The sequence below is a fragment of the Geotrypetes seraphini genome, chromosome 5, assembly GCF_902459505.1.
Source record: "Geotrypetes seraphini chromosome 5, aGeoSer1.1, whole genome shotgun sequence".
Classification (NCBI taxonomy): domain Eukaryota; kingdom Metazoa; phylum Chordata; class Amphibia; order Gymnophiona; family Dermophiidae; genus Geotrypetes; species Geotrypetes seraphini.
Window position 1 is genome coordinate 61,881,579 of NC_047088.1, and position 6,747 is coordinate 61,888,325.

Sequence of the window (6,747 nt, forward strand, 5' to 3'; positions counted from 1 at the left end):
CGCGCGCCGACAACTGAGCGCAAGATGGAGGCGCGTGCCGCAGAAAATTACTGTTTTTAGGGGCTCCGACAGGGGGTTTTGTTGGGGAGCCCCCTCACTTTACTTAATACAGATTGCGGCGGCATTGTGGGGGGTTTAGGGGGTTGTAACCCCCCACATTTTACTGGAAACTTAACTTTTTCCCTAAAAACAGGGGAAAAGTGAAGTTTTAAGTAAAATGTGGGGGATTACAACCCCCCCAAACCCTCCACAACGCCCCCACAACGCGGTGCGATCTGTATTAAGTAAAGTGGGGGGGCTCCCCAACAAAAACCCCCATCGGAGCCCCTAAAAACAGTAATTTTCTTCAGCGCGTGCCTCCGCGCTGCGCTCAATTGTCTGCACGCGCCTTTGTCCCAGCGCGCTTTTGACCTGACACCGTTGCTGAGAGGTGTTACTACTGTATCATCCATCCAGCTACAGCCTATGTGTGTGTTACTTCAATGCTTTACCATTTAGGAACCCTGTCTGAGTTGGAAACCCAGTTCTACAAAATGTGCTTCATTGTAGAATGAGAAAGAAGTTAAAGAGAATTCCTCATCAGAAGACCTAGCCAGCTCGTGGAACAAAAACCAAGCTAAGGAATCTAACCATGCTGAGCTATTGTGCATTCCAGTTTTGTTTAGTTTTTTCTAATGTTTCATGAATGCTGCAACTACTTTTCTTTTGTATGTGATGAAAGAATAATCTGGCATTGTTTAAGGAATCTTAAAACAAATGTTTATAAAGTGGTTTTGTGTTTCAATAATAAAAGTGCTGATTCAAAGATTTTTAAGTGTCCAGGTTTTGAGTGGTCTTAATGTAATCAAAACTTATGTCCGTCTTGGTTAATTGTGAATATCTTATATACTTGAACATGAACTTGGGAAATCTTTGCAAGAAAAGGTCAACAATTGTGTCTTGGTTTATATTTGATCCCTATTATCCAGCATTTTTCCCCTCACCTTTTTCCCATGTCTGACGCTGTGAGAAGGAGGAGCAGAATCCAGGATAGTAACTTTCCTTATTGATGGTGCCAATAATATTGGGGTTGGCTAGTGCAGGGACCTGGAACATGCTTAGATACTTAAGGCCCCCATTATGCTGTCAGCCAAGATCGCTACCACTCTGGACTCAGTGATCCAGGCATACCGCTGACTTGAGGGTCTCTGCTCCTTCCCACAGCATTAGCCACGAGAGGAAGATAAGGGGAAAATGCTGGACACCACGGGAGAGGGGAGAAAAAGAGCAATAAAGGACACCATAGGGGAGGTGGGGGGGGGGAAGAGGAGTAGAGAAACACTTGAATGTAAACCCCCAGTTCATATTTGAGATACAGTTTTAATCCAAAAAAAGGGGCAAACATATTTCAGTTTATATACAAGTTTACATTTGAGGGGGAAGGTGTGGCTCACTGGTAGAGCTTCTGCCTCTGCACCCAGAGGTTTTCAGATCAAATCCTGGATCTGCTCCCTGTGACCCTGGGCAAGTCACTCAATTCTCCAGTGCCCACCACTTTGAATGTCAGCTTTGAAATGCCAAAGCGACAAAAAGGCAGTATGCAAGTTCCATTCCCAAAAATATATACAGTGCATTTGTAACTTTTTCAGCAGGCTGATTGCTTGGCAATTTTAGGTCTTGTGAAGTGGCAGGGTCCTGAAGCACAAAAGTGGACTAGGGGCAAATGTAAGAGGGAAAGGTAAAACAAAATGCAGTACATTTTTTTTTTTTTTTTTTTACTGTAAAGATGGAGGCGCAAAGGAGCTCCTGAGAATATAGATGATGGATCCTATTCTAGTCCCTGAGCTGAAAGGTAGGGGAGTAAAAAATATTTGACTTCTTTCATGAAAGTTCAAAGGAAGGCAGAACTGGGAGATAGAGTTTTCATTTGAAAATTCTGGGGTAAGAATGTCTAGCAAAGGGAATTATTTCAGGGTTTTTTGGCATTTTTTGGGAGAGTGTGTGAATTATTGTTTCAGAGAGAAAGGAAACCAAGAGGTCCTGTGAAAGCTCTGTAGAGAAGCCTGGAAGAAATCATGGAGCCTTAAGATAAGGAGAACTGAAGTAAAGACTTCACACACAAAAAAACAAACAAACAGTATCTGGTTTTCTTTTTGTGGTTTATAACTTGATATTTTTTCTCTGTCAGTGAAGATAACAGATGAGCCATTTTATTTGCCCAATTTCTCAGTTAGGGCCTGATTCTAAATATAACACCCAAAATAATGGGTGCTGACTAGAATGGCGCTTGGCGCAATTCAGCAAGGTGTTCATACCTTTTGGCACATCCATTTAGGCCAAGGAAAAGCAGGTCTAAATCCTCGCACCTACCTTGTGCACCTAACTTTTAAGAACACCCATGGTCTGCCCAAGCCCCCTTCACAAATTCATGCACTAGAACTGTAGTTTGTGTCAATTAGCATCAATTATGAGGTGTTAATTGCCAATTAGCCATGCAGATTAGGTCTATTAAACAATTAAGTTGTGCAAAGTGGTGCATACAGCATAAGGCGCCATATACAGAATTTGGGGTTAATGTGTTAAATTGGTTATCTGCTCAGGGGCATTATTGGAGTGACTGAGTGAAAGATTGACAATCAGTTAGCGGGGTTTAAAATAGGTTTGGATACTTTCCTAAAAGGTAAGTCCATAGGCCATTATTGAGATGGCTTGGGGAAGCAGCATAGAATCTTTTTGGGATCTAGCTAGCTGCTTGGGTAGGCCACTGTTGGAAAGAGGATGCTGAACTTGATGGACCTTCGGTCTGTCCCAGTATGTCAATTCATATGTTAAGTTTTATATAAGGGGATATACAGAGAAAACACTCTTGCATAATGATTTTCTGAGGCTGGTTTCCCTGTGAAAGCCACTAAAACAGGAAAATATGCATGCCAAATTGTGACTGAATATCGTATGCAAAATTCTTACTTCATGTATTGCTATTTTTTAATGCAGTTTTGTGTGCAGCCTACAGATGTCATGCTTTGACATTTGCTGCCCTAATAATTAAAAGTCCCTCTACAACCATTGTAGAGGATGAGTTAATAACAGAGTTATAACATGACTCTCCTAAGTAGTAATTTTATGGTTTAACTTTGCCAATTGATCACTTTGTGAGTTAGATAATGAGGTATTAATTTGCTGAAAGTTTGAAAAATTTGGAACAAATGCATACCTACAGGAAATATTTAGAAGAAATAACAGTTTTATGGCAAGCTATTTAAAAGCTAGGTTTTAAACGAGAGAGGTTGTTTTAGTTGAGAGATGGAATTCATTATGTGGCATAAAAGAAAACAGTGAAACCTCAATAAAATTTTTAATTAAAATAGTATATTTTAAAGGAAGTGCAGAAATTTTGCATGTACAAAATTAAAAGCAACTGAAAATATTAGTTTGTAATTTTAGCCTTCTGAGCCACTCTCTTACAGCAAACCACAATGAAGTAATGATAAAGGAAACACAATGGTGTTCCTTTTTCCAGCAAAATAAAAACTAACTTTCAAAACCTCGTCAACAGTGTTTATTGTGACAGGGTCTAGGGCTGGGGTCAGCATGAAAATTGGCTTGTTTGATTCCTCCTCTTTCCCCCTCCGCCCCAAAAAACTACCCTATTCTGCTGCTGTTTCAGGCTAAGGTGAGGGACAGAAGAAGGTGGTGAAGGAAAGGAGATAGAGCTCTGGGAGGAGAGGAGAGTAGGAGAAGAAATTAAACAGAGAGATTCCCAAGGAATGAGTAACAACTTTGAAACTTAAATACTCAGGATTTTTTAGACTCCAGAATTTGGTCATGGGGCAGAGCTGAGACGGGAATCCCGGAAGGATTTTGAGAACAGGGAGGGACAGCAAAATGATGGAAGGAGTTGAGAAATGTAAGTGACCTGGAGGGCTAGAGAGGCTGTGAGGGAAAGGATATCTGGTAATTTTCATAGGGATGGGTCACAGATTAGCCTGGAGTTGGCTCTCGGTCAATCTAGACAAGAAATTGTACAGTTCAAGGGACTGTAAGAGGAATAGAAGAAGAAGGTGCTCAAACATTAAAAAGAATATAGAGAATTCTGTGCAAAAAACATTCAAGCTCTAACTGCTCTGCCATAAATTACATTTAGATGTAAGTAAACAAGTAATCTCATGCCATCCACTAAATGCAGGACAGAAATGATCACAGTTGTGATCATTTCTGATACCTAGGGGATTTAAATCTATCTCATGCATATTAAGAATATAAGAATAGCCTTACTGGATCAGACCAATGGTCCATCAAGGCCAGTAGCCTGTTCTCATGGTGGCCAATCCAGGTCACTAGTACCTGGCCAAAACCCAAGGAGTAGCAATATTCCATGCTACTGATCCAAGTCAAGCAGAGGCTTCATCCATATCTTAATAACAGACTATGGACTTTTCCTCGAGGAATTTGTCCAAACCTTTCTTAAAACCAGCTACGCTATCCATTTTTACCACAATCTCTGGCAACGCGTTCCAGATCTTAAGTATTCTGAGTGAAAAAATATTTCCTCCTATTGGTTTTAAAAGTATTTCCCTGTAACTTCATCATGTCCCCCAGTCTTTGTAATTTTTGACGGAGTGCAAAATCGATCCACTTGTATCCATCAGCTTTCTCTTGAGCCCTAACCTTTTTAGTTTTTCCTCATATGAGAGATGTTCCATCCACTTATCTTGGTCACTCTTCTTTGAACCTTTTCTAGTGCTGGTATATCTTTTTTGAGATAAGGAGACTAGAGGTCACACCATGGAGTGATACAGAGGCACTATAATATCTTTAGTCTTGTTAACCATCCCTTTTTTAATAATTCCTAGCATCTTGTTTGCTTTTTTGGTCGCTGCCGCACATTGGGCGGAAGGTTTCATCATATTGTCTACAATGACACCCAGATCCTTTTCTTGGGCACTAACCCCCAAGGTGGATCCTAGCATCCAGTAACTGTGATTTGGGATATTCTTTCCAATATGCATCACTTTGCATTTGTCCACATTAAATTTCATCTGCTATTTGGATGCCCAGTCTTCCAATTTCCTAAGGTCTGCCTGCAATGTTTCACAATCCGCATGCATTTTAACAACTTTGAACAGTTTAGTGTTGTCTGCAAATTTAATCACCTCACTCTTCATTCCAATTTCCAGATAGTTTATAAATAAGTTAAATAGAACCGGTCTCAGTATAGATCCTACAGCACTCCACTGTTTACTCTCATCCATTGAGAAAAATAACCATTTAACCCTACCCTTTGTTTTCTATCCAATAACCAATTCCAAATCCACAACTGAACTTTGCCTCCTATCCCATGACTCTAAATTTCTCAGGAGCCTCTCATGAAGAACTTTGTCAAAAGCTTTCTGAAAATCTAGATACACTGGCTCACCTTTATCCACGTGTGCATTTACACCTTCAAAGAAGTCAAGCAAATTGGTGAGGAAAGATCTCCCTATGTGTTCCACAATTTTATTTTTTATAATTGTTCCCACCATTATGCCCGGTACTTAAGTCAGGCTTACCGGTCTGTAATTTCCCTGATCTCCCCTGGAACCCTTTTTAAAAATTGGCGTAACATTCGCCACCCCCCAATCTTCAGGTACCTAATGGGATAGGTGTTCTTCCAGCAAAGGACTAGAAAATATGGGGTACTTCATCTCTGGAACATCCCCAGTGCTAATTCTAGTGCAATAGGTGTGTCATTCTAGACATGTGTGCTATCTCCCTATGACCGCGAGCCATCTGCAGAAGGCATCCTCTCTGGATTTTTTCCTCCGACTCTCCTCTATTTCACTGGGAGCTCTACTGCCACCTGTATTTTTTTCCTTCTACATGTAAGCCTGAAGGAGTGTTTCTGTTCTGCTCTCCCCTTTTCCTTATTTTCTTTGATGTTTTTCAACCCTTTTCAGGGCTTTCTTTGTGATCGGAGCGTTTCTTCAGCTCTGCCTGTGTTGAGAAGAAGCAGACTCTGGTCTGCAGCTGACTGGCCGATCCCTGGTGATACCTGTTGGCCAGCCCGCATTTGTTTCTTTGGAGCTTGAGGCCATCCCAGCATGAGGCAGTGATTCTCTGATTCTAGCAACTATAAGAGAGCTGAGGCAGACTGCAGCACACATTTCCAGCACAGGAAGGAGAAATTAGGGCTTACCTGATAATTTTCTTTCCTTTAGTCCTTCATACTATTCCAAAAATCCACTCAGGTGTTCCTTTCAATGTTTCTCTGCAGATTTTCTTGGTCACCCATTTCTTCAGGTTCAGCCTTAAATTTTTGGAGGTTATGCAGGATCGCTACACTTTATTTCCATTGTTATTTATAGTTTGCATTAGGAAGGATGAAAGTTATAGTTTGCTTTATCCTTGCCTGATGTTTGTAAAATGAATGTTCATGCTGGGCATTTCCAGTACACAGATGTCAAACATAGAAAAACATAGAAGATGACGGCAGAAAAGGGCTACAGCCCATCAAGTCTGCCCACCCTGCTTACTCACCCCCTGTCTATGCCCTAATGACCCAATTTTCTTATCTTGACCCTCGTAGGGATCCCACATGGGTATCCCATTTATTCTTAAAGTCTGGCACGCTGTCTGCCTCGATCACCTGCTCTGGAAGCTTGTTCCAATGATCAACCACTCTCTCTGTGAAGAAATACTTTCTGGTGTTACCATGAAATTTTCCGCCCCTGAGTTTGAGCGGGTGCCCTCTTGTGGCCGAGGGTCCCTTGAGAAAGAAAATATCATCTT

At 41.2% G+C, this 6,747-nt stretch overlaps 1 protein-coding gene across 4 annotated transcripts in view; it reads left to right on the top strand.

Annotated features, from left to right (window-relative positions):
- The window catches only part of NSDHL (NAD(P) dependent steroid dehydrogenase-like), a 36,850-nt gene extending 35,067 nt beyond the window's left edge, over positions 1–1,783 (top strand). For 2 of the 4 annotated variants that reach the window (XM_033946718.1, XM_033946720.1), the window contains exon 10: positions 499–810. The gene's annotated coding sequence lies outside the window, so the exon portion shown is untranslated. Of the gene's footprint in view, positions 1–498; positions 811–1,765 lie in introns of those variants that run through there. The other 2 variants (XM_033946722.1, XM_033946721.1) reach the window with 2 other exon arrangements.
- Positions 1,784–6,747: the final 4,964 nt, after the last annotated feature.